Source organism: Pteropus vampyrus, unplaced genomic scaffold, assembly GCF_000151845.1.
Source record: "Pteropus vampyrus isolate Shadow unplaced genomic scaffold, Pvam_2.0 Scaffold326, whole genome shotgun sequence".
NCBI lineage: Eukaryota > Metazoa > Chordata > Mammalia > Chiroptera > Pteropodidae > Pteropus > Pteropus vampyrus.
This window is the reverse complement of record NW_011889107.1, coordinates 838,806-866,222: the sequence shown is the minus strand read 5'-3', so window position 1 is coordinate 866,222 and position 27,417 is coordinate 838,806. Positions and strand designations below refer to the sequence as shown.

General features: G+C 40.7%; 1 long non-coding RNA gene across 2 annotated transcripts in view; it reads right to left on the bottom strand.

The window, feature by feature from the left end:
* Window positions 1-27,417, bottom strand: part of LOC105304033 — a 152,275-nt gene that overhangs the window by 49,623 nt on the left and 75,235 nt on the right. The window contains exons 2-3 of one of the 2 annotated variants that reach the window (XR_002776774.1): window positions 14,165-14,276; window positions 1,236-1,299 (exon numbers count right to left, since the gene is read on the bottom strand). This is a non-coding gene — a long non-coding RNA (uncharacterized LOC105304033). The remainder of the gene's footprint in view (window positions 1-1,235; window positions 1,300-14,164; window positions 14,277-27,417) is intronic. The other variant, XR_896960.2, reaches the window with a different exon arrangement.

Genomic DNA, 27,417 nt, shown 5'->3' with positions numbered 1-27,417 from the left:
AGGACTTCTCTAGTCTGAATGACATCCAACCCACAGGTCCTGGCCTTAGGGCATGTTACCCCAAAGCAAGCCCTGAGACCAGAATTCCTGGGCAGGTGATTCAGTGAAGAACTGCTCCCCTCGACATCACCAAGGAGCAGGGCAGAGAAGGGAAGAAGCCAGGCCAGGGTCAGACCTCAGGTGAAGTCCCAGCCTCAGCCCCATCCCAGGAGACTTCTAGACTGTAAACTGCCCCTCCTCCAGAGTTTGTCCCCTCCTCCCCAAGGCAAGGCAGCTGAGCTTTCATATTCTCACACCTGGTTCTCTCTAAATACTGGTTACTGAAACTCCAGCTCCCTTGGCAGGAGGGCAATCCTTTGAAGAAGGGGACAGGGTGAAGGCCACAGAAGCTGCTGCCAGGCGGGTTCACGGAACTGGTCAACGTGGCCCAAGGGTGTCTGGGCAGAGAGTCAACAACGTGTGCTGCTAAATCAGGCCATAGTTTTGTGCACATTCCCCTAGAAGAGCCCATCAGACAAACAACTTCATTCCTGGAGTGGGCTGGATGGTACTGGGAGAGCTACCATTTGGAATCATTTTTGTTCTGGAAAATAATTCTTCAAAAGAAATATTAAGGCTCCTAAATATTAAGGCATTCTTCTTAGAAAAGTATGCAGGTATGAAATTAGTACAGCTACTAATACTGAGTGCGAGCGGCAAGAAAGTACTCAAAGTATTTAGAAATACTTAAAAGTAATTCAGAAAATGGACTAACCTGGGCTACGTTCCTGGAACATGCTTATTATCATCACAGTATTGTGGAATCCTCAGAAATAGTATCAGTTTAATAAAATAAAATAAATCAACCAACTGATATTTACTGAATGCCTGCTATGAACCCAGCTCTGTGCTAGAAGTTTACCCTCAGACTGGGAACCAGATGATTTTCCTAAAACAATTAAAGAATAAAGCAAAATAGGATCCACAGGAGGCAGTGTAGTTTGATGGTTAAGAGTCAAGCCCCAGAGTCAGACTGCCTAGGATTACTCTCATTTCTGGCACCAAACTCTCTCAGTTTCCTTATCTGAAAACTGGAGTCATAGTAGGGCTTGTTTCACAGGATCCCGGTGAGGATAAAATGAGGTGCTTAAGTCTCACAGTGCAGTGCCTGATGCAGACAGCAAGTGCTCAGTCCTCGGGAGTCTCATCGCGGCAGGTGTTACTGCAGGTGAGGAATGGAAAAGACCTCTACTCACCTGACTTGTCTCCTCTCTTGCTCTGCTCGGGACCAAGACATTTATGCCTGGCTATGGGGTCACGCTAGAAAAAAAAAATCGAGAAACATTCGTCCTTGTTTCCTTGGACCCAGATGCAGCCAAGCTAAGCATGGACCAAGAGTTGAAGGGCAGATGGCAAGCTCTTCTGCTGAGCTGGCCAGGAGCCGAGGCTTTCTGTCCTGGGAGCCTTTCGGCCTCGCAGCGCACACGTGCTCAGACTCTAAAGAGTGCTGAGTCAGCAAGGAAGCACCGGGAAAGCCTTTGGCATGTTTGTATCCTTACTGACCATTTCCTGCCCAGCACCCAGGAGCCAGTGTTGACACTTTTCCAATCGGCACACAGAATGAGTCGCTCAGGCCCCAGTGATGCAATCGCACAGGCCTGCACTCCTATCCTTCACCTCCACTCACAGCTGTGTGGCCTTGGGCCATCGACTTTGACCTGTGAAGGCTCAATTCCCTTGTCTGTAAAACAGTTTCTGGCTTTGGCTGCACATTAAAATCACTGGGGGCATGTATAAGAGTCTAAATGCCCCAGGCCTCACCCAGACCAATAAAATCAGAATCCCTTAGGATTGAACCGCTGCTGGAAGGGCAGATGGTCATCTTCTACTCATCGGAATGAATTAACTGAGATTATCCATGGAAAATGTTTAACGCCATGCTTTACAGAGTGCCCCATTAGAGGTGGTACCACTCAGAGTTCCTAGACTTTACAGACACTCCCCACAGGCCCACAGAGGATCATACTTTGGAAGCTTTATTCTATCCATAGGAAGTTTCTGCTCAGGGGCCCCGCTTCAAGGATCAATCCTACATTTTGATTTCTCTAGTTCTTTTGATCGCTTTGGTTCTGAATCATCTTATCCTTGAAGAGAGAAAAAGGTCAGATCCAGAAAGTGTTTCTCTCTCTGAACTTGGGGCTAAATCCTTGTGTCCAATTATACACTCAGTGGGCCTCATAGCCCCTATTCAAAAAAGAGAGTCACCATTCAAAGAGAGTCTCAGTTCTTGGCCCACAGAGGTGACAGGGCTCAGGGATGGGTATCCACAACCCTGGCTACTGTGGAGGCTGCCCTGACAGTAACACCCTTGATAGAGCTCTAAGAAAAATATTTCCGGCTCCCTGGACAGATCTCTAATCAACTCAGGGCTTCAAGCCCTGTGATACCTGAAGATTCATGCAAACCAGAGTACGAAGATTTCAGAATGTGGGAGAGGCCTTTCCAGGTCTTGCTTCACACATGCGTGGAAGCATGACGTGTTAGACCGAGAACTGAGAGAAGGAATTGGGACAAAACAAGCAGGATCCCTTGCAACTTGTAGTTATGGTTTTCAAGGAGTAATAAACACTTAGGAGAAAGGAAACAGAACTTCAATTCGAGGAGTCAAAGGAGACAGCCGGCATCCCACTGGAAGAAGAGCTGGTAGGTGACAAGGGGAGAAAGTGCTCTCCGCCCAGTGCAGAGACAGTGCTTGCTGTCCAATGGGAGCTCAGAGGCCAGGATCCAGGCAACAGAGCAGTTAATAGAAACTGTTCCAGTCTCAGCATGAGTCACTAAAAGGAGATCCAACTGTGCATATTCCAGACCCTGATATTGCTTTTTGTGGAGTCATTCAACAGCATAGTATTTACTATGGGCTAAGCATATCTATCTATCTATCATTCGATATTTCACAACCCCATTCAGTAAGTGCTCTTAGAATCCCATTTTGCAGATGAGGAAACTGAGGTCTGGCTCCAACATCTGTGCTCTCAATTCCTGTGCCAAATTGTTTTTAGTCCAGTTAGGGTGTCAAACAGATTGAGAGGCAATTAGACTATAGTGTCTAAAGGATGTAACAGGGACTGGCATGAGTGGCGGTATTCAAAATCAGATTATTATTTGATGCTCACTCATAGAATGGGAATTAGAAGGGGCCACTTCGTAACAGGCTAATGGGCGCAGAGATAAAATGGGTGTGCCAATTGCTGGAAAGATAAAGAATTAGAGACTTGATTAGGTATTTAGCCAAGAAAGTGGAAAGGTACGTACACACCAAGACCTATATGTGAATGTTCATGGCAGTTTTATTTATAATAGCCAACTTCTATCAACAGGTGACTGGATAGACAAACTGCGGTACATCCATGCCATGGAATACTACTCGGCAGTGCAAAGAATGAACTGCTGATACACACGACATGAATGAATCTCGAAAGCATTACGCTGGGTGAAAGGCATAAGAATCAAAAAAAAAGTACATATTTTATGATTTCATCTGACCATATGGAGTTCTAGAAAAGGCAAAACTCTAGTTTCAGAAACAGAACAATGTTTGTCAAAAGAGGGTGGGAGGGGAGAACCGACTGCGAAGGGACACGAAAGTTGATGAAAATGTTCTATATCTTGATTGCGATGTGTCTACATGGCTGTGGATGTTTGTCAAAAGTCACTGAATTGTATGCTTTAAAAGGTGAATTTTATTTTATGTACATTATGTGCAATTTTTAACAGAGACTTGAAGTCATGTAGCCCCTCCTGAGACGTGCTGGGCTCCGAAGCTAGGAGTGAAAGCTGTGTATGCTCTGCTTCTTTTCCTCCTTTTTCCCTTTTCTTTCTTTCTCTCTTTCCTTCCTCCCTTCCCTCCCTCCCTCTCTTCCCAACTTCATTCTCTTCTTCCATCTTTCCATCCTTCGTCCTTCTTTCTCCCATTCCCCCTTCCTTTCCTCTTTCCTTCCTTCCCTCCATCTCTCCTTCCTCCCTTCTTTTATCCTCCCTTCTTTCTTCCCTTCCTACCCTTCCTTTCTTCTTCTTTCCTTTCTTCCTTCCTGCTTTCCTTCCTTCCATCCCTTCAGCCCCTCTTCCTCCCTTCTTTCATCCTCCTTCCTTCCTCTCTCCCCCTTTCCAAGCCAAGCCCAGCGGGAGGCCCCTGAGTGTCAAGCATTTCCAGAACTGCCATTACGAATTAGTGGAAATGACCAGACAGCCAGGCAGACTGATACTCAGCCCACTTCAGAGGGGCAGATGTAATGCAAAACTGGCCAGTGACCCGCAGAGAAGGCTGGCAAGCCCGCCACTCTCCTTGGGCGCCTCTATAACTTCTGCCTTCCAGGTAGAAAATATGCATATATTAGATGAAAAGAAGAAGCATCTTTCCAACAATTACTTGGTTTGGGAAGAAGGGAGGTCATCTGTCTCTATCTAAGAAAAATGTTCATTTATCCTTGAATTGTTCTCTTCAAACATTTGGAGATGGGGGTAGGGGTGAGGGCTGCAGCAGGAGAGAAAGAGGCGGAGAGAACAGAGGAAGCAAATGCCACATGGCTCTGAGGGAGCAGCAAGATGAGCTCTTACCAACTCAAACCCTGGAAAGGACAGAGAAGAAAAGGGACTCCTTTGCCCAATGTGCTCCCACCTGTCTCCCTAAGGCAGAGCCCACATCAGGGGTGGATGAGAACTGAACAGGGAAGTCAGCAGGGCAGGCAGGCAGGCAGGAGGAAAGGGACAGAACATGAGACTGGCATGGCTCCCTCCCCTTGGCCTGCAGGAGGCCCTTGGCAGCCAGAATGTCCATCTGTTACACCCTACCACTAGTAGGCTCACAGGAAGGGAAGGGGACAATGGCAACCCACAGCCCCTTGCTCAGAAGCTACACTGGGAAATGAGCAGCGGGGCCTACCTGCCTCAGAGTAAATCATACCAGCATCATCAGCCAGGGCTTCCTTGGACAAACCCTTCATAGCAACAGAAAGTGACAAAGTCCCTCAGCCAAAAGGCATGAAAGTTGAGTTCAGTCAAGTGTAACCCAGCCACATGGGCAGTGGGAGGGGGCTGGGGGTGCCAGCTGCCATCCAAGTCCTGTTTGCTGGAAGTTGAGAGAGCCAGTCTTAGAGAACTGCATGCTTGCGCTTTCTTTTTTCCAAAAGAGAGCTGGTCTCCAGATGGTAAGGCCTATCATTCAATAAACTAAGAATGAAGTGTAAGGGTAGCATGAGGGTAGAACTCTGGCTCAAGACAGGAAAAATAAAAGGCATCCTTTAGAGAAAATGTGAATAATTCTCAGCGTCTAGTTCTTAGTAAGTGGAAGAGGAAAGAGACAGTCTTTAATTCTAATTTACTCTGTTCTGGGTTTGGAAAAAAGCTTCATCCAGGTGAAATGTCCTATCAAAACAGGACAGCTGATGTATGAAACTGAAAATCAGTGAAAATCCATCAGTTCTCTCAAGTTACCAAGAAAGAATTAACTTCCCATTAGTTGGTGTATTTCTACATTTAAAGGCTAACCTATCTGTTATTTACTCAATGCCGTCACTCATTTCTATTCTGGTAAGACTTTATCAGCAGGTTTAAAACATCCATATCCCATCCACTTGGGCCAACTGGTCTCCTATCTTAGCTTAGAAGGAACCTGTACAAGTGACATTACTAAGAACATACCATGTCATTGAATGTGTATATTGAATGGAATAGACTGACCATTGTAATAAATAGGTAAACAAATACATAGACGTTTAGTAATTAAGAAACACAGGTACACATAATTGACTAGTTAAAGAAATTATAAAATACTTAGGACCAAATGATATAAAAACATTACATAGAAAAGAAATGTGTGATGAAGTTATAGTGGAAATGTATAACTACACTGCTTATAATGGGGGGGGGAAAGCCATTCAAATTAAGAAGTTAAGGAGGAGCAATAGATCATACCTAAAAAAGTTAGAAGAGAGAAAAAGATAAAAATGAGCACAGAAATTAATGAACTAGGAGACAAAATAAATGATAGAGAGGATCACAAAGTCAACAATAGATTCTTTAAAAGATTAATAATAGGCAAAATTCTGAAAAGACTATTCAAGAAAAGAATATGGAAGGCACGATAGAATTGTAAATGAAAAGGGGACATAACCACAGATGCTACATAGTTTTAAAAAAAATCAAAGCATATTACAAATAAATTCAAGGTAAAAATTTTGAAAACTCAGATAACATAGACAGATTCCTGGGAAAAAAATCTAACTTACCAATAAGTGATTCAAGAAAAAAAATTAAAACCTGAATAGCTTAGTAACTATTGAAGAAATCGAATCAGAGGTTAAAAATCGCCAAGGAAAAAAGAATTCCAGTCTTACATAACTCTTTTTGAGGATATATAAAGAGAAAATATTTTACAGTGTATTTTATAAGTCTAGCATAAGCTAGATACGGAAGCCTGGCAAGGATGACAGGATAAATGGAGAATCGCAATCCAATACACTCGTGAATGAACACAGATGCAAAACTTCTAAACAAAATATTAGCAAAACTAATCTAGTAATGTATAAAAAAATGAATCCATCATGACCAAGTCAGGTTTATTCTAGGAACACAATATTAATTTAACATCAGAAAATACCTCACCAGGCATGAACAAATTAAAGGAAGGAAAAATTACAGAAATCCCTCAATAAATGAAGAAAATATGTTTTATAAAGTTCCATTTATGATTAAAACAAATAAAACTCTTTGCTGATAGTACAGAAGAAAGGTAGTGTGACTTATCCTGATAAAGAGTATCAAATCCATAGAGAACAGCATCCTCAAGGGAAAATGTTGAACACGAAAGGCAAAACTTTAAAACTTTTAGAAGGCAAAACAAGTGCCTATTTATGACCTTGCCATGGGGAAGAATGTCCTTAAAAAGACACAAAAAGTTGAATAAGAAAGGAAGGATTGATAAAATTTTATTACACTAAAATCCAGAATTTCTGCCACTCTAAAAATACTTAAAAAGATGAAGAGAAATGCTGCAAATTAGAAGGTATTTTCAACACTGAGAAATAGTCTCCAGCATACATAAATAACTTCTACAAATAAATAAGAAAAATACAAACTACCCAATTTTTAAATAAATGGTCAAAAGACTTCAAAAGGCTCTTCACACACAGAGAAAAAGAAAATCAAAAAGGCCAACAAGTATGTGTCAACACGCTGAACCACTAGTAACCAAATACATACAACTTAAAACCAGATAAGATACTATTACACACCCACAAGACTGGAAAAATTTTCTGATAATATCCAACAAAATATAAAGTATTAGCAAGGATATGGAGCAATGGGAACAATTATTCCCATTGTTCCCATTGCTGGGCATAGAAATTGGTTAAACACAGTGAAAATTCATTTTTTTAATTGAAGTGAGATTCGCATATACAATGAAAATTAATGTTGAGCTATGCCCAGCATCTGTGACGATCAGATCTACTCTTATTTATATTCCTTAAGTAAACTTACATAATGCTCACCAGGGTACTTGAACAAGAATGTTCACGGCAGCACTATTTACAATAGCAAAACACTGGAAAGAACTTGTGTTCATTAATAATAGAATAGATATATAAGCCGCACTATATAGTATAATGGAATTACAGTTCAGCAAAATGAAAATATTTCTGCTATGCTCAAGAGTATGCACAAATCCAGGAGCAAAACATTTAACGACCAGTTGGTATAGGGACTGTTCAATTAGAAGAGATTCCAGCCATAGTGTGGGATCTGGGTCCTGCACTATGCAAAGTATAATCCCTTCTGAAAGGTGAAGGAAGTTAAAAGGTCTCATGAGAGCACTGGTGGTGGCGGGGGAGGAAGCAGAGTCAGGGGAGGAAGCAGAGTCAGGTAAGAAGCAATTTACCACTAACTGATATGGAAGTATTTCAGTTGCTTGTCAACTGGTACAACCTTACTGGTATGCATGGGCTAACTCTGAGCACAGGAATACAAAGAGTATGATTCCATTTATATGAAGTTCACAAACATGCACAAATAAACGAGATATTGTTTAGGAATGCAAACAGAAGAGCATGAGACAATAAAGAAAAGCATAAGGAAAAGATACAGAAATATCCAGGAAATGGTTACCCCTGAAAAGGGAAGATATGAGATGAGATGGAGAGGGGTACCACTCTTCAAAGTTAAGAAGAGCATTCTTTTTCTTAAATTGACTGATGAGTACATGAGTGTTGTCCTATTCGTTACATCCTTACATACAGTATATAAGTGTTCTCTTGTATCTAGTAGCTATTTTATTAAAATTATTTTAAAAGAAGTTCATAAAGAAAAATTTAATAAGAAACTTCTATCAAGTTGCTGTGGTTCCTGCCATATCTTTTCCAGTTGCCTGACGAAAATGATCAACTCAACTATAATTGGTGGAGTTCTTAAACCCACTTAAAATTCCAAGAGCTTCTACCCAAATCACTCCAGAAACATTCTTACAAGAATCTCTCCAGTAAGGTGCAGAAAGGCCCTACCTCCAGAGTATAGTCTGCTCTGTCTTTTTAATTTAGTATAACCATAAGCACAGCATTTTATTTTATGTTTTTTAATCTCTTGGAATCATCTCGAATTTTGAAGTCTTTAAAATGAGGGCATGGAGCAAATGACTACATTCTGTTTCTCTTGCCTAGATTTCAGTGGTGATGCTCTCATTTAAGTCTTTTATCATATGCTTCAGCTGTGTGATGCCCCAATTCTCTTCACAGAGATTTGCTGACAGTTGGGGGAAGTTTCTAAGAGTCTATTAAGTGAACATTGGGGCCAGGGAGTAGAGGGAGTTTGGGAGGTTACATACATGTGCAATTTAGCAAAAGATGCTGCCAAGATTGCAGGTTCAACATTCACTTTTGTAGTTATGTGTGAACAATCCCTAATAGCCATGCCACATGGCAATGGTCCTCTTCCTGAAGCACCAGTGTAAACTATGTGTTGCAAAGCTACAGCACGAGAGCAAGTCGCTTAGCTAAAGTGGGAGCCTTGTCAAAGCTCCTCATTCTAAGACACCACCAGGGAAACAGAAACTCTCTGCAAGTGAGAGAAACTTGATATCCTTGAGTGCAGGTTGAAAATGCAAATAATTGGTGGCCTGTGAATAATCATGGGACCCTCTCCTCTTTGGACAGAAACCAAATTCAGAAGGAAGTCAAGAGCCTATGCAAATATTTCTGCATTTGCAAACTGGAGAATTTGCTGAGGGTTTGAAATGTCTCCATAGAGAATGTCAAGGGTCTACTGTATTGAATCTTGATTGAGGAGGTTTTCAGAATTCCTCTTCTATTAATATTAAAACAATTCATTGTGGGTTTTTTTTTTTTTCATCAGGGCTCCTCTGATTTTAAGATAGCTTCAGTATCTAACGCTGACCCTGGAAGTCCAATGAATGGTAGATGAGACTAAATTTGGTGACAGAGGCTCAACGGAGCATGTCCTTTATGTATAGCACTGCTTTTATTTTTTCCACCTCTTTCTATTATTTGTTTTATCAGCTTTTCTATAGAGCCCAGTCTTGCATACATGACTCATTTTTTTAAGTTGGCCATTAGCCCCAGTTCAAGGATCCATGGACATTCAGAGAATTCCCCAGATCGCTGAGACTAACTTCAGTATGCCTCGACTTGGCTGTGCTCCCCCAGTCTGAGGGGTATTCTCAGTTCATCTCTACTGCACATCTACATGTAAAGTTCCACCCTTCTTTTTTCATAAGGATGCCTTCTACACCTGGCATTTTATAACAGTAAGGAGGAGAGGAGTCACATCTCTCATGCACGCATGGCTTTCATCAATGGGCCAGACGTATGGCCCAAGCACATATTCCCAGATGTGACCGTCCCAAAAGGGCAACCCCCTGGAGAGTGTGGTTCAGCTACCTCCTCTGCCTTCAAGGCCCTGGGATTTCAGAGAGCACTCTTTCCTCCATCTTATTACATCAGCATCTCTTTGCATGTACACATGGAGACTTTGAACACTTCCAAGAGTTCCTGATCACATTCAGTGACCTGTTATTGATCGTTTCTTTCAGCACGTTAAAAATTTTCTTCAAGTGATTTACCAAAGTGATGAATTTATGTGCCTCTAGAAACTCTTAAGCTACTTTTAATTATAGTCTTCATATTTTTGACATATGTATTGAATTTTAAAAGTATCAGAGATCATTTTCCTCTACTTTTGCCTTTCCTGGTGCCTTTGTTTTGGAGCACACTGTAACTAAGCAAATCAGTAGTTGGTCAGGCAAAGCTTAGCACTGCTCCTGTAACTCAGACACCCTTTCAGTTTTGAGCACGATGTCTGAATTGAGTAAACACCACAGCTTAGCATGAAGGTGTTGCCATGACATCCTGAACTTGTTTTTCTGATGAGTTTTTTAACAGCATCCTGGTAGTGAGGTGTCCACACATTCCCTACACTGATATAAGAAATGCATGACACTAGGGTCAGCCTCTCCTCTTTTTTTTTTTTATCATTGGGTCACTTCAAACTGCAGCTTTAGAGTTGCAAAGTCTGAAGGCTCCAAGTCTGTCTCCCACCCCAAAACAGGTTGAGGATTGCGTGTTTCCTTCTTAGTATTTTCTGTAGCATCAAATGTTAGAACATAAGCACTACTAATACCAGCATAACACTTTCCTGCTAAATTTCAGCAAAAGATCATAAAGTTCTCATTAATTTCAACAAGGGAGCTTTATAGTTATAATATAATTTTGATCAGTAAGCCTTTGGCTATCCAGAGACCTCGGGGGTCTGTTATCCTACATAAATGCAGTTTTTCCTTTAAACATCATGCTAAAAAAATCATTTGGGGTATACTTCGAATGCTCATGTTTTTTAAAATTGGACACACAAAACGTCACTTAAGCTGTTCTTGATGCATGTGGATCATTGTGAGCATCAGTAATTATGCTACAAAACAGAGTCCTGAAGACCCATCAAAATATATAAAATTTCACTGAATTGCTTACATTAAATACTTATATTAAATAGTCTTAAAATTCTATGGTTTGAATTCCTGTACCTTTTAAATTTTATTTTACTTTTTTTTTTAGTTTTTCTGTTTCTTACATTACTAGTACTTCTTACTGATACTTGACAAGAGAATTTTAATAGCCCTTGTAATTTATCAATCTCTTCCAATTTTCTAGGTGTATTTGACAAATCTAATAACCAAGCTTCTTAGAACTTTACTTAAATAAAGAGTTCTGAAAGTGGGTATGAAATTTTCTGCAGTGATCAAAATACATGGACTACAGCATCTTTCTTGGTTTTACCACTTAGGTCCCAACTGAGTAAGTGAAATCACGTACATGTAAGGTCCAGATTGTTGTGGTATTATCCTAATGCCCATCAACTACAAAGCACATGTGACTTTTCAGCCCATCTCATTTTCCCCTCAAACTATTTCAGTTGGCTTGGTAAGGCTATGATGATTACACCCACTTTACAAATGAAGAACAGCATTGATCAAGGGCTTTGGCCAAGTCTGGCCAGAAATACCAGTACTGCCTAGTCCTCTAGCCAGTGTTTCCTGCTCTGCCTGCCCAGTACGTCTGTAGATTTGTAAATACGCTTTGATTCCAATAGAAATGCAAAGAAGAACAACATGTCAAGACTTCCCTCATGGGCAGTGTGGAGAGCTGAAAAGAACCTGAAAGTTAATAGGGAACTCACAGAGCAAAAAGTGAGGAACAAGTTAAAAGCTATCCAGTCATCATACAACTTTCTTAATGTTATCTTCCATCAAGTCAGGGCCTGGAATCTGCCAGGACTTCAGACTAAATGCATCTTCTTCTTGCCTGTCACTTTCACACACGAAATGCCCCAATGGCTCACTTGGCAAGGACCCAAAGGCAGCACAGAATTCTCCACTGCCACTGAAACACAATGAGAGGAGACATTTAACAACAGTGCCAGCTGACACATCTTGATCCACTGCTCCAGTATACACCTTAGTAGTTTGCCCTTAAAGAGGCCTAGTGGAGTGTTGAGAACAACAACAACAAAAATCTTAGCCTGAAGGGGCCGAACTTCCCCACCAAATTAATGATCTGCCCAGCAGCCCTAGCCTGAGGAGCTCAGGGGAGTGGTAAAGAGGCCGACATGACACTTCTGCATCTAGTGGGTGCCTTGGTGAAGCAGAATGGGAAAGAAGGGGGGAGAGAGCGCACGCAAGCTAGGGAGCTAAGTGTCACACTTACCTTCCCCTCCTGCCTGCAGAGATCTCAGTGGGACAGCTGTTCTCTTACCTTGCAAAAAAAAAAAATCCTACAAAATTTTAATTCAAGAATGTAAAGGCCTTCCACCTCTGCAAGTCATCACAGCTTTGAAGAGCATGTGTTAATCATCTTGGCCAACATCTGAGGTCTGCACTCAGGCCCACACTGAAGCCCAACCTCAGAGCAAAACTAAAACCCCAGTGGGGCACAAATTTTCCTCCTCAGTGTGAAGCATGAAGAACAGCGAGGACCTAAAACAAGTAGGCCTGGGTGGTCACCCTGGATTCAGATATGTGTTCTCTGTTAGGAACCTAGGGGCCCTGCAGGGGTGATTCCAACCTTCTCTCTGCAGGGGTGAAATGACCACATGAGAATTCAGACCAGCAATGACTGAGTGAAAGGGAGGTGTGTGAGGGTCTTCAGATCAATACCAACCCAAAGCCGATTCCACCCTGTCCCCAATAACACATGATCTTTGCCCCTGTGTTCTTCACATAAGTTGCTCAAATGATACTTCCTCTTCTCCACACTCTCCCTGCCCCCAGCATACACATAGTTACATAAAAACATCTTAAACGTGGGGGCTCAATTTCCTCAGTCTGGGGGAGGACCGGGAGTTGGTGGGGAGCTGCTTGGGCACACAGTCTGATCATGACTCGGGGTTACATAATCACACAAGCAAGGGCTAGAGAATGTTCCGTGGAGATCAGTTCAGCAAACACCTCATTCTCCCCCTCACCCCTCCTCACCCAGAAAGCAAGCCAGTTTTAACACAACTGAAGCACACAATGTGCCTGTGTAGCACCCAGCTGCTGCGGTTACAACACCAAGGGCTTCCAGAAACTTGAGGGTGCACTGCAGGAAGGACCCAGGTGCTGCTCACCCAGTGACCAGACCCCAGCAGACCCTCCTGCCTGCAACCACAGCCCGCAAAGTTCAAGGGAGGGCCTGCCAAGCCACGGAAGTCTTCTCGAACCTCAACATAAACCAAAGCAGCCAGTCGATCAAACCAACGCCTGGCCTCGGAGTCCCTCTCCCGTGTAGGGTTTACGCCACTTCTCCTGTGCAGGTCTATGCGGGTTCAGGCTGTCCACGCTCAGGAGTCCTCAGGCAGCCCGTGCAGTCTCCGCAGGGGCCACTCAGTAGCTGCAGTGTTACTAATTTTAAGATGGTAAAATGTGGGGCACAACTTGGAGAGGGGGCACCCGCTCCGCTAGCAGTAAGGCAAGAATCCCCAACAGAGTAGGAGTTTTTTTTTGTTTTGTTTTGTTTTGTTTTGTTTTGTTTTGTTTGGAGGGAAGGGAGGTTGTGATTTTGTTTTAGGAACATTGGTGGTGGGAGGTCGGGGGAGAGACTAGGATTAAGGGGCGAAGGGAAAGAGCTCCCTTCTGTCTTAGTACGAAGCATCCTCCAAAATCTCATTCATCACCAAGCGGGCCGCAGAGACCGCTCCGGTGGGCCTGAGCAATCCTGGAGCAGCAGCCAGGGCAGAGGAAGAAAATGCAAGTGCTGCAGGAGCGAGGCATTTGCGCGACAGCTGAGGCTCATTGGAGCCGGGGCGGCAGTGCGCGGGTACCGAGTCTGGCAGCCAGAGTGCGCGGCGCGCACAGGGTTACAGCCGCCGCCGCCGGTGATTGACGCGCGGGGTCACTTGAGGCTCACGCCGCTCCCCCAGCACCAGGCCGAGCAGCCCGCTCAGCCCACCGAGGGCACCGCACGCCGCGCGGCCGCCCACCCGGCCACCCCCTGAGCCTCCACACCCGGACACCGTGTCCAAGAAAGGCAACGACAAAATGGAATCGCAGCTCGCTATTTTACTTCTCCAGGGCGGCCTCAGGCAAAACCACAATAAATAAAATCAAGCGCAAGGAATCCATCCGCCGAATAAAAATCCAGTCCCCTACCTTCGGCCTTGGGATGGCAAACTGGTCCTGTGTTCTGTGACCCACGGATCCAGCCCCTTCTTCATGAATTATTCCGGTCAGTCAGGATTTTGTGCATTTTTTTCATGAACACCTGTTTCAAGTAAGGGGTAAAAACCTCATTGAAAGAATTATCCTTAAAACAGAACCTGTGCACACATTTGTCCATCCAGGCATGCGTGTGTGTTTGTATACACACATATGCACACGGAATATACATGTACATTGAAGCACCAAACTAGGCAGTTGGATAATGGGAGAGTCAGCTGGTTGTGAGCATGCTCGCGCCGGGAACAGATCCACCCTCTGTTATTCCTCTGAATAAATATAAATCACGATCAGAAACCCAAACAGTAGCATCCCTCTCGAAGTCTTGCTGTTGAAAAACACAGAATAAATTCAGCCTGCAGACATAGAATCTAATCAGCAGCTGTTTTCTGAATCCGGAGCCAACCCATGCCTCGCTTGCCTTTTCCACTATGAGTCCAGACCTTTTTTGAAAGAGGTTTTAACCTTTTAAAGATACAGTACACTAATTATCAATTCTGAATAGCTATCGCTCCTAGCACAGGAAGCCAGTCCCATGCCTAAAGCCACAAAGCAGGCTTGCAGAAGTGATAAAGATTTCATTTACATTTATCTGTGCTGTTTAAAAAATTCCATATATCTATATCTATCTATATAGAGAGAGAATGCAAATGCAATACATAAAACTAGACACATATTTATTGCAGTGATGAGCTCCTCAGTGACTAATCAGCATGTTATGTAAACACTCTGATCCTTCACTTCTGAATACACATGTTCACAAGATCAGACAGGGAACTCATGTTACCCCCTCATGAGCCCCTAACTGCTGATAAAGCACCAGGAAGCTTGCCAAGGTGGCTGAAGGAAGTGGGGATTTCTGCCACCTCAGACTTAACTACAAGGCACTCCTCACCCTGTCCTGCTCTGAAGTCTCAGGTGCCGTGTCCTCCAACCCAAAAATCCTCTGGCACTACTTCTAAACTGTAATGTAATCTAGGACCGAATCTTGTTCCAAGACACATTTTTTTAAAACCAGAATCTAGAATCAAAACTACCAGCTGAACCTTTAGAATCTCTAAGACACAGACTGAGGCCCTTCTTCAAGATTTTGTTAACAAGATGGTTTTTGTTTTTGTTTTTGTTTTTTTAACTTTATTTTTTAGCGCTAGGATGAGCATGGGGTAGAAAAATCTGGTGGGTGGGGGATAAATAATTCCCAGCCCAAAATTTTTTTAAAAATTATTTGTCAAGTACTTCAGCCCTTCAGATGATGTTTATTCCAGTTTTGTTGTGGCTTTTTAAAAGGCAGCACTGAGAAGAAACCAAAACTCCTAATCTTATGTTTGAAAAGAAGAAAAATGCCTTTTACAGTTTCTTTTTCACCCTGGGCGCCTTGAGCTTCAGAACAACTGGCGCTGGCTGCTTCTCCTCCGGTTCCCACCCAGCAGCAGCAGCTTACCTGAAGAGCAACTCTGGTGTTCCCACAGCCACTCCCCAGAGCAGGTCCCTCTAGCCCTAGCATCAGAGCCCAATGTACTGACACCCTCCCACCTTGTCGCATGCACTGCCTGCGCTGCCCCCTCCCAGATACACACACACACACACACACACACACACACACACACACACACACACACTTCTCTTTCCCCCTTCCATGCTCGTTAGCAGAAAATTATCATATTTCATGTGTCATCGCCCTAGCTATCTGGGCCTGTCACTGATTGGCTGGGCACTGGCTGCCGGAAATGCCACCAGCCATACAGCTTGGAACTGGCTCTCCTCCGGCCACCACAGATCTGAGCCCAGGAGACAGGCATAGACCTACCACAGGGAGCCTGTCACTCCTCTCCCTGGTCCAGCTCCATGCCCTCTCCCTTTGGGATGGGACTGCCAGGGGATGTGGAGGGAGCATCTAGTGGTGCTGAGAGCTAGAGCTGCCTCCAGCTGCAGGGAGAGAGGGAGCCGCTGAAAGTCCTGCTCTTCCCAGCATGTGGGGGAAGAAATTAAAGATGTCTCCATTCAGTTTTAAAGATTTGGAGAAAATGTTCCTGACAAAAACAGTGTCTCCTCACATTAAAAAGAAAATTATCAGTAAGGCTGGGTGAAAACAAGATTTTTCACCCTACGGGATTTATCAGCTGTTGCTGTTATTCCCCATCTAACATCAGGGGCACTGAGGTATCATAATCCTAATATCCCAAGGCTGGGCAATCCAGAAGGTGATTCAGTCCATCCCCTGTCCTTAAACAGAACAGCTCTTTCCCCTTAGGAAAACTCACCAGAGAAGGATCCTTCTTAACAGGACTTTGTAATGCCACACAGGTTCCTAAGAGTTAAATAGTCTTTGTAGTGGCCAATCTGAATCACTTTGGCTGTAATTTAAGCTTAGTCCCTCCAGCCCTATCTCTAGAAGTTTTAATGTGACTCATCATGTCTCGCCTCATTCTAGTTTCCTGATCAAATTAACCCCTATCTCTCTGGACCTTTTTGTCGAAGTTGTTTCTCCGACCTTTAATTATGCTGCTTTATTGTTTAGACTTTAGAAACAAGGTTCCCACAGCTAGATGAGACTGAAAGGTCATTTGGTCCAGCTATCCATGTGATGCTTCAGTCCCCACTACTATTCTCACACTGGGGCTTTGGGTTTGGGGGATGGTAAATTGGGTTGGTACATTTACTCCACCCTACCCACTCCCCCAAAAAAGTATATGACCAAAACATCAGTGGCAGTGCTGGAAACCAAAGAAAGATGCCATCAATAAATCCAACATTTTGAAGACTATGGAGAAAATATAAAGTACACAGAACGTGGGTGAGAAAAAGCTGATTAGTGCTGATAAGCTCACAATTCTATACAGATTCTCTAAGAAGAAAGTACACAGGTTTCCAGAAAAAGATCCTTAAAAATTCCAAGCCCAGAGGACCAAAAATTGGATGAGAGTCATGGGCATCAATTCAGAAGCAAATTAAAGGAAATCAGGAACTAGGCTGGTTCTCTTCACACAGAATGGCAGTTATTCAGCAGTGTCTTTGGAAGTGGGAAGTTTATTCCTAATATGGGTAGAAGTCAAGGATTGAATAGGGGCAAGATGCCAGTTCATTTAGGGATGCTACAGACAAAAAAATATAGAAAGAAAAGAGACTTATAATCAGATAAGATGTAACAAAGGGATCTAGAATATCCAGTATTAGCCTATGAAGAGATCCAGAAGGAGACGTCGTTAATGGAGAGGGAAAGCAATAATCAGGGAATAACTAGAAGAATATTTCCTTAAGTTTAAGAAAGACTTTAGGCTTTTAATCATAGGGGTCTATTGAGTGCTGGACAGCAGGAATACTGAAAGAATACACAATTCTAGATGTAGTCTGCACACTCCAAAAACAGAGATACAATTACAAGCTTCCTATAGGGAAGAAAAATCAAGCTGGTTAAAAGAAAGAAAACCAGGCACATCATACCTCACATCTCTACGTGCTAAAAGCAAAGTGGCATGATTTTTATAGAATTCTAAGAGAATATTATTGTAACTCAAGAATTCTACCAATTGCCAAGCTATAATTTCTCTCATATGTGATGACAAATGAAAGGCATGTTCAAAGACACAGAAATTATATCACCCAAATAATCTATTTTTTAAAAAAATTACTTGAAGTTCTAGTCTAGCCAAGAAAAAAAAAAAAAGAAAGAAAAGCCAAAATAATGAACTTAAGAAAAGAGAAGACATGCTATATAAGAAAATGTAATAAGGATTAAAGGTAATAAAATGTATGATTAAGTATAAAAATAATTAATAATGTGGTTATAGAGTTTAATTATTAGAAAGAAGTTTTAAGAGATAACTTCCATATGATTTTAACAAAAAATCTGAGAAATCTCAATGGGTGACTAAGTAAAATCAGAATAAAAATAGGTGAAAGAATCATTATGTAAGGCAGACGATTACAATTCCATCTATCTTCTCTCATTCCAAGGCCACATTAAAATGATAATAAGGAATTTTTTAGGTTAAAATACACAATGACAAAATAGTAGAAGAGCCATTAGCCATGAAAACTGAAGGACAACTGAGGGAGACTGAATATATCGACTATAAATATATACTTTAATGCCACAGTAAATAGAACAGTATAGCACAGTTGCAAAAACCTACAAAATGGATTGATGGAACTGAATGGAGTTGATACACGGATTCATGTATAATGTTTACTGTTTGATAGGTAAGTGATAAAAACTGAATTTTAAATCAATGAGGGAAAGAATGTATTATTCAGTAAATAGTGCCAGACTGCGACTATTGGAAAAAAATTAAGGATTACTTCTAAGTCATGCCTTATACAAAAATATTCTATATTCACAAAAATATGCCATAAGGAAAAATAGATGTTCTAATTGACCAATAAATCATAGAATTTATAAAGTTTTATTCTAATAGTAAAAAAAAAAAAATGTGTTTATCCAGTCTATGGGGGGCTAAATAATGCCCCCCAAAAATAACCATTTCCTAATCTTTGGAAACTGAATATTACCTTATAGGGCAAAAGATGTGATTAATTTAAGGATCTTAAAATGGGGAGATTATCTTGAATTATCTGGGAGGGCCTCAATGTAATCACAAGTATCCTTTACAAGAGGGAAGCAGAGGGCAGAAGAGAAGGTAATGTAACCACAGGGGTGGAGACTGGAGTGATGTGGCCATAAACCAAGGAAACCAGGAAGCCAACAAGAACTGGAAGAAGCAACAGATTCTCCCCTAGAGTCTCTGGAGGAAGCATGACCCTGCTGACTGACACCTTGAGCTCAGCCCAGTGAAACTTGTATCAAATTTCTGGCCTCCAGAATTCTAAAAAATAAATAACGTTGTTTTAAGCCACAAAGTTGGTGGTCACTTGTTATAGTAACTATAGGAAACTAATACAACCACCATGATGAAAAACAGTACTTCCTAGGGATTATCATTATTATTACCAGCAACAATACTTACTATGTGCCTGGCACCGCTAAATTATTTGCATATCTGATCTCATATAAATTGCATGCAAGTAGGCAGTAGAGAGTTGCAGTTATTATGGCTTCTACTTAGTAGCATGTATCCCTGGGCAAATAATTTAACCTTCTATTGCTGCTTTGTCTCATCTGTAAAGGTAAGATTGGTATTTACCTGATGCGTTGTTGAGGAGAAAGTGAAACTATCTATGTAAAGTACTTAGAACAGTGCCTGGCAATAAAGGCTCCATAACTGGCAACTAATAATGGGACAGTCCTTCCTTATGCTGCGATCTGTCTCCAGAGTGTCCTCTCACTGATTCTAGTTCTTCCTTTTGGATATATACTGAACAAGGGTCTCTCCTAACCACTTTCAAAAATTCTTCAAAAATCCTTCAAAAATCTGAAGACAATGATCATGTCATCAAGATTCTTGGCTTCTCCAGACTAAAAGTAACCAATGCCTTCAATTATAGCCCATGGAAATTCATCCAGAGTCCCATCCCCATCCAGATCACCTCCTCAAAAGCATTCTTGTACATCTTAAGGCATGATCCCAGACTCATCACCATCTTTGTTCTACAACAAGGGCAGCAAACTATAGCCTCATTGCAGCCTATTTTTATAGTCCATGAGCTAGCAATAGTTTTTACATTTTTAAAGAACTGTAAAACATAAAAACAGAAAAGAATTTTCAACAGAGATCATATATTGCCCGAAAACTCTAAAATATTTACTGTTTGGCTGGGCCTGTTCAGAAAAAGTTTGCTAATTCCTTTTCTAGAAAATACTATATTTCTATAAATGTAATATAATATTGTCCAAGACTTTTTTGTAAACAAATTACACCATTGCATCCTAATGAATTTACTATAAGTCTGCTAATTGTTCAGTCAGTATCCATTCTCCCCTCCCCTTCTTATCTGGTAATAAAATTCATTTTTTTGTTTGTTTTTGTTTGTTTCATTTTCTCTCATCTCCCTACCTCCCTCTCCTTTGGCAAACATCAGTTTGTTCTCTGTATCTATGGCTCCATTTCTGTTTTGTTTTGTTTATTCATTTGTCTTATTTTTTAAGATTCCACATATAAGTGAAATCATAAGGGTTTTGTCTTTCTCTGACTTATTTCATAATATCTTCTAGGTCCATCCATGTTGTTACGAGTGGCAAGATTTTATTCTTTTTTATTGCTGAGCATATTATTCTCACATCTTTACCCATTCATCTGTCGGCAGATATCTAGGTTGCTTCCATATCTTGACCATTGTAAATAATGCTGCAATGAACATAGGGATACACATAACTTTTCAAACTAGTATTTTGCTTTTCTTTGAATAAATAGTGGATAGAAGTAGTATCGCTGAGTTGTATGGCCATTCTATTTTTTATTTTTTGAAGAATCTCCATACTGTTTTCTGTTTTCTGCACCAATTTAAATCCCATCAGCAGTGCATAAGGGTTCCTTTTTCTCCATATCCTTACCAGCACTTGTTATTTGATTTTTTTTTTTTTTGGATGATAGCCATTCTGATAGGTGTGAGGTGGTATTCATGGTTTTAATTTGCATTTCTCTGATGATTAGTGATGAGCATCTTTCCATATGTCTATTGGCCATCTATGTGTCTTCCTTGGAGAAATGTCTATTCAGGTCCTCTGTCCATTATTCAATTGGTTTGTCTGGCTTTTTTTTTTTTTTTTTGATGTTATATTGTGATGGTTTCTTAGATATTTTGGGTAGTGACTCTTATATTTCTATAAATGTAATATAATATTGTCCAAGACAAGGTCGTCTTCATTTTGAAGGTTTCTTTCGCTGTGCAAAAATTTGGTTTGATGTAGTCCCATTTGTTTATTTTTTCTTTTGTTGCTCTTGCCTGGGGAGACATATTTAAAAATATATCGCCAAGAGCAATGTCAAAGAGTTTACTGTCTATGTTTCCTTCTAGAAGTTTTATGTTTTGGGGTCTTACATTAAAGTCTTTCATCCATTTCGAGTTTATTTTTGTATATGGTATAATAAAGTGGTGCAGTTTTGCTTTTTATGGGTTTTTCTTTTGCATGTATCTGTCCAGTTTTCCCAATACCACTTGTTGAAGAGACTGTGTTTACCCTATTGTATATTCTTGCCTCCACTGTCATAGATTAATTGAAGATATAAGTGAGGATTTATTTCTGGGCTCTCTATTCTATTCCATTGATCTATGTGCCTGTTTTTGTGCCAGTACTATACCGTTTTGATTACTGTAGCTTTGTAGTATAGTTTGAAGTCAGGGAGTCTGATACCTCCCACTTTGTTTTCTCATGATAGCTTTGGCTATTCAGGGTCTTTTGGAATACCATATAAATTTTAGAATTAGTTGTTCTAGTTTTGAGAAGAATGCCATTGATATTTTAAAAGGGATTTCATTGAATCTGTATATTGCTTTGGGTAGTTAGAACATTTTAACAATATTAATCCCTCCAACTCATGAGCATGAGATAAAATTCTTAGCTAGAAATATAGATACCAGCTCAAGACCATATTTTCTAGCCTCCCTTTCAACTCTCAAGTATTTTTTATATTTGTGGCTGCTAAGCTACCCATCTCCTTGATTCTATGCTCATGTAGTTTATTTTCTGTACCCCATCACAAGACCTTACATTTAGCCTCATCATATTTCCTATTGTAAGTATAAGTCCATCCATTTAACCTGACATCTAGAACCCAATTCTATCATCCAAGTAGCTTCTATCCTTTCTAATTTTATATCACTCTTCAAAAAGCACTTTAGTTGTGGCACTCAAACTGAACACTGTGCTCATCAAAACAACTGATCAATATTAAAGATAATGTAATGGAGAGGATTGTGACCTCAGTTTGTAAGGACAGTAATAACAGTTCAAACTAAGATCAAATAAAGGAGAAGTTGGAAAGGATGAAAACAAGCAGTTATGGAGAGCTTACTATATTCCAGATACTTTGCTGGGAACTCCCCCATTATAACTTCATTTATTAAATATTTCATTTATTCATTCACTCATTCATTCACTCATTCATTCATTTTTAAAGTAGTAATTTTAATTTTGAAACAGTAACTAAAAACACCCCATTGGGGCAGAAAACCATTATCCGTCACCACTGATGAAAACATAACCCATGCAAATCTCTTTGCCTGAGTCCATGTGAACATACCCTCTCTTTTGACACATGAACAGTATGTTAGCATTCCTTGTAAGGCTTAGAGTCAAAAATAAAAATACTCCAAGCACCTGACTCAAGTCAATGTTCTACATTGGACAGTACTTTCAGAAACCTCTACACTGGGCCATCTTGAGACAGATGAGAAGTCACTACATGTCGGCCCTCTGCAGAGCTGAATGGCACTAAGTGGTCACACTCTGAGAAGTGTCAGACCATTTGGGTTCAAATCTTGTGGGACCTTGTCAGTTGCTTAATCCTTCCCTGCCTCAGTTTCCTTATCTGTAAAATACAGATGTTCTACTTACCACAACAATCTAAGGCAGGTTTCCCCTCTATTTTGCAGATGATGAATATGAGGCTTATGTTCCTTGTCTCAGAGCAAGCCATCCAGTAAACAACAGCATGAGGATTAAACCCTAAGATCATTTGATTCTCATATCATGTTCTTTCCTCTCCCAAAGATAAAGAAGGAAAATACCAAGATGAAGGTAGAAATTAAATTGCCAAATCATACCAGAAAGGATGACCCAGCAGAGGGAAGGTCAGGTAATTTAATGTGATGCTCAAGATGAGAGCCAAATGAGGTTAATGGTAGTTTTATTCTAACTTCCTTAGAGAAGCTTTCATCAGTTAGGAGGAACACTCTAGGATGGTGTTTAAAAAACAAAAAGCTGGCTCTAGTTCCACTCCCTTCTTACATTCAGCCTGTTTGGGGGCCTTGGTAGAGTGGTTTTTAATGCAGAAAAAAAAATTGGCCAAGGCCAATGTGTATGCCCCTTTGTGCTTCTGGTTACCTACAGTAAATAATTTGGAATCTAAAGCCACACACACACACACACACACACACACACACACACACACACACACACACACACACACACACACACACACGTTCCTTGTCTCAGAGCAAGCCATCCAGTAAACAACAGCATGAGGATTAAACCCTAAGATCATTTGATTCTCATATCATGTTCTTTCCTCTCCCAAAGATAAAGAAGGAAAAAACCAAGATGAAGGTAGAAATTAAATTGCCAAATCATACCAGAAAGGATGACCCAGCAGAAGGAAGGTCAGGTAATTTAATGTGATGCTCAAGATGAGAGCCAAATGAGGTTAATGGTAGTTTTATTCTAACTTCCTTAGAGAAGCTTTCATCAGTTAGGAGGAACACTCTAGGATGGTGTTTAAAAATCAAAAAGCTGGCTCTAGTTCCACTCTCTTCTTACATTCAGCCTGTTTGGGGGCCTTGGTAGAGTGGTTTTTAATGCAGAAAAAAAATTGGCCAAGGCCAATGTGTATGCCCCTTTGTGCTTCTGGTTACCTACAGTAAATAATTTGGAATCTAAAGCCACACACACACACACACACACACACACACACACACACACACACACACACACACACACAAAACCTTAGAGCATTGGTTCTTAACTCCCTTATACCTCAGATATCAGGAGGCTCATCAGGGATCTCAGCAATCCATGGCAGATGGTGAATGTCACCAGGAGGCACACAGACTCTCTAGCAGAAGTGTTTTTATGATTGGAAAAATCCCTGACCCTGTTTAGAATCAGTGCCCTAAATGGAACAGTCATCAATTTATGAACAACAACAACAAAAAGGAATGTTAAGAAAAATGAAGAAAATATGTACATTAAAGTCTCTGGCAGCCCGAGGATCCTATTTGAGATTACATATCAAAATCCCCGTAACCTTTGGCAAAATATAGGTGCCTCCAAGTTTCTACAGGAGGGTCTTGGCCTGCGTATGCCTTTAAAGCTCCACAAGTCATTCTGACAGTCCTGGCGAAGGACCACTGCTGGCTTCAGCTGTATAAGCTCTGGTTCTATAAAATTTTGCCAAGTCCAGGTACCAACCAACCAAATGTGATTAAAGTCTCACAGATGAAGGAGTCTAAAAGTCACATCCATAGATTCCGTCTATCCAAAGCTTAACATGAACAGATTGGCTAAACTTAGAACAAAAAAAAAGAAAAGGAGTTTCAGGGGACAGGGACAGGGACAGGGGATTTCTAGTACAGTGGAAAGTTGGAGGCAGAGATCATGTTCAGCTACCAACTCCCCAAGAATGACACTGCTTTTTCTCTCAGAGGAGGATGTGGCCTTGCCAGGCTGAGTTTGGGTTCAAGAACCAGGAGAGTTGAGTTGGTAAGAATCCCCTTCTAAGAAAATTTGAAGCCAAGTGACTGGAAAAATTCCTCCTGTGTTGGAATTAACAGCAAAAGAAGTGTAGAGCAGCACAAAACAGGCTTCTCAGACTCTACTTTGGGCACCCAGAGACATGGTAGTCACATGTCCCAAATGGGCATTCTGGGTGCCAACCAATCCTGCACTGACACAGGCCTCGTGACTCTCTTTCTATGTGACTATCTTGCTCTGAGAAGTTTGTATATCCTGGCTAAATACCCTATAGCGTGCCGGGAGAGAGGGGGTTCCCTTCTGGCAACCCACAGACCACCTAAAAATGCTGCAAGGGCAAACATGAGAATGTCATAAAGAGCAAATCTGAGGCCACGACACCAAAAAGAAATCTAAAGAACCATAGGAGCAGGACTAGGCATTTTGGTCAGACTGGAAAAGAGTTCTGAATAGAAAAGAACATGAACAAACACCACAAATTATGTGTAATTTATGACATTCACCCAGGGTCAAAAACTCACATGCCTTCGGGGGCCCAGCAAATAATGTAAGTGTGTGAAACAGCATGAAATAAGCAAGAGAACTGAATGGTCAGGCTTCCCTGCAAATCCAATTGTGAAACAAATACATAAATAAAAGCTGTGTTGGCTGAAAACACTTGGAATCAGAAGATGGACTGCCAGTCTGCATCCCCTTCCTATAATGATCACAATCAGTAAAAGAAAGAAGAGGGGGAAAAAATTCATCCTTCCCAGGGAAAGATAAAGTTTACTTTAAAAAGAAAGCATTTTCAAAAAAAAGATTTTAAAGTTATCGTCACTTCCAAGACCTAGTTGAGACAGGATAAAAAGACAAAGTAAGATGTAGAAAAAGTTCGAGAATGTCCCTAAATATAGGATGTCTCCAAATGAGTTGGTCAGAGGGCCTCACTAGTAACTCTAACACTATAGTCTCAAGAGCATAGTGAAGCATATGGGGGCCCAGATAGTATGCAAGATATTCTTTTACAAGTCCAATTTGCAGTCTAAATGTGTCCATACTATTCCCTTACAGCACAAGGAGCCTTTACTTCTTTGTTTCAGAGTTATTTCATCAAAAGCTCTCCTGACATTTTTTCTTTTCGCTTTGAAATAATTTTAGACTTACAGAAGAGTTCTAAAGATTGACAAAAGAACTACTATATAGCTCCCTCCACCCAGCTTTCCCTGATGTTAACATCTTATGTAACCAAATACAATGATCAAAACCAGGAAATTGATGTTGTCATAATACTATTAACTAAACTACAAATTTTTCTCTAATTTTATCAGTTTTTTCACCAATGCCTTTTTTTTTTCCATTCCATGATTCAAACCAGAATTCCACATTGCATTTAGTTGTTATTTCTCTTTGATCTCCTCTGATCCGTGACCATTCCTTGGTCTTTCCTTGTTTTTCATGCCCTTGACAGTCGAAGAGCACCAGTCAAGTATTTTGTAGACTATCCCTCAGTTTGCATTTGTCTGATGTTTTCTCACAATTAGACTCGGGGTATGGGTTTTTAGTAAGAATACCACAGAAGTGATGTGCTTTCTCAGTACATCAAACTGGAGGAAGGGGGCATGATGTCAATATGTCTTATTACTGGTGATATTAACCTTGATCCCTTGGTTGATATCGTGTATGCTAGGTTTCTCTATTGTAAAGTTACTATTATTCCCTTTGTAATTGATAAATATTGGAGAATGGTACTTTGAGACTATGCAAATATCTTGTTTCTCCTTAAACTTTCACCTACTAATTTTAGGATTCTTCAGGAGACTCGTCTGCAGCAATTGTGGCTGTGGTGTTCTAACGGTAATTTCCTATTTCCCTTATTCCTCTATACTTATTGATTGGAATTCTTCTGTACTGATGAGTTGTCCTTTCTACCATTAAATAATCAGCTTATTTAACTTTTATTTTTATCAATATGGTCTCAGATATTTATCTTATCCTTTGAGGTATAACCTGAAATACACACACATACACACACACACACACACACTTTTTTTTTTTTTGATAAATCTGTTTCAGTTTGGTCACTGAGAGATATTTCAAGATGGCTCCAGTATTTGACAAAATTTCCATTGTTTTGTCATTGTTATTGATGAGTACTTCCTCACTTGGTGGCACCAGAAAATTCTCCAGGATCATCTTGTATTTTCCATGCTCAGTCTTGGCATCTATTATTCCAAGGAGTCCTGGTTTCTTTTATTGGATAATGGCATTTAGAAACCAAAATCTGGGCACTGGGTGTGCTTGTTGCTACTGGATGCACTATTTCTAGGCCATCTCAGTGGTTGATCAATCTGGCTAAATGTTTAAGTTCATTGATCTTTTCAAAGAACAAGCTTTGAGTTTGAGTAATATTTCTGAATTTGTTTTCTGTTTCAAATTCATTGATATTTACTCTTTACTATTTCTTTCCTTCTGCTACCTTGTTTTAATTTTTTTCTCCTTTCTCCAGATTTTTTTTAAGGTGAATGCATCTATTACTGATTGGAGACCTTTCTTCTTCTCAAATATATTAGAATTTACTGCTGTAATTTTCCCCCTAAGCACTAATTTACCTGCATCTAACAAATTTGATATGTTGTACTTCCTTTTCATTCAGTTCAAAGCATTTTTTTAATTCCTTTGAGACTTCCTCTGTGACACAGGGGTTATTTAGATATATATTCTTTGATTTCCATATATTAGGATTTTTCAGATATCTTTCTGTTACTGATCTCTGGTTTAATTCCATTATGGTTCATAAACATACTTTCTATGATTTATGATTTCTTTCCTTTTAAAGTTGTTAAGATTTATTTGGTGGCCCAAAATATAGTGTCTTTTGGTGAATGTTCCATTTGTACTT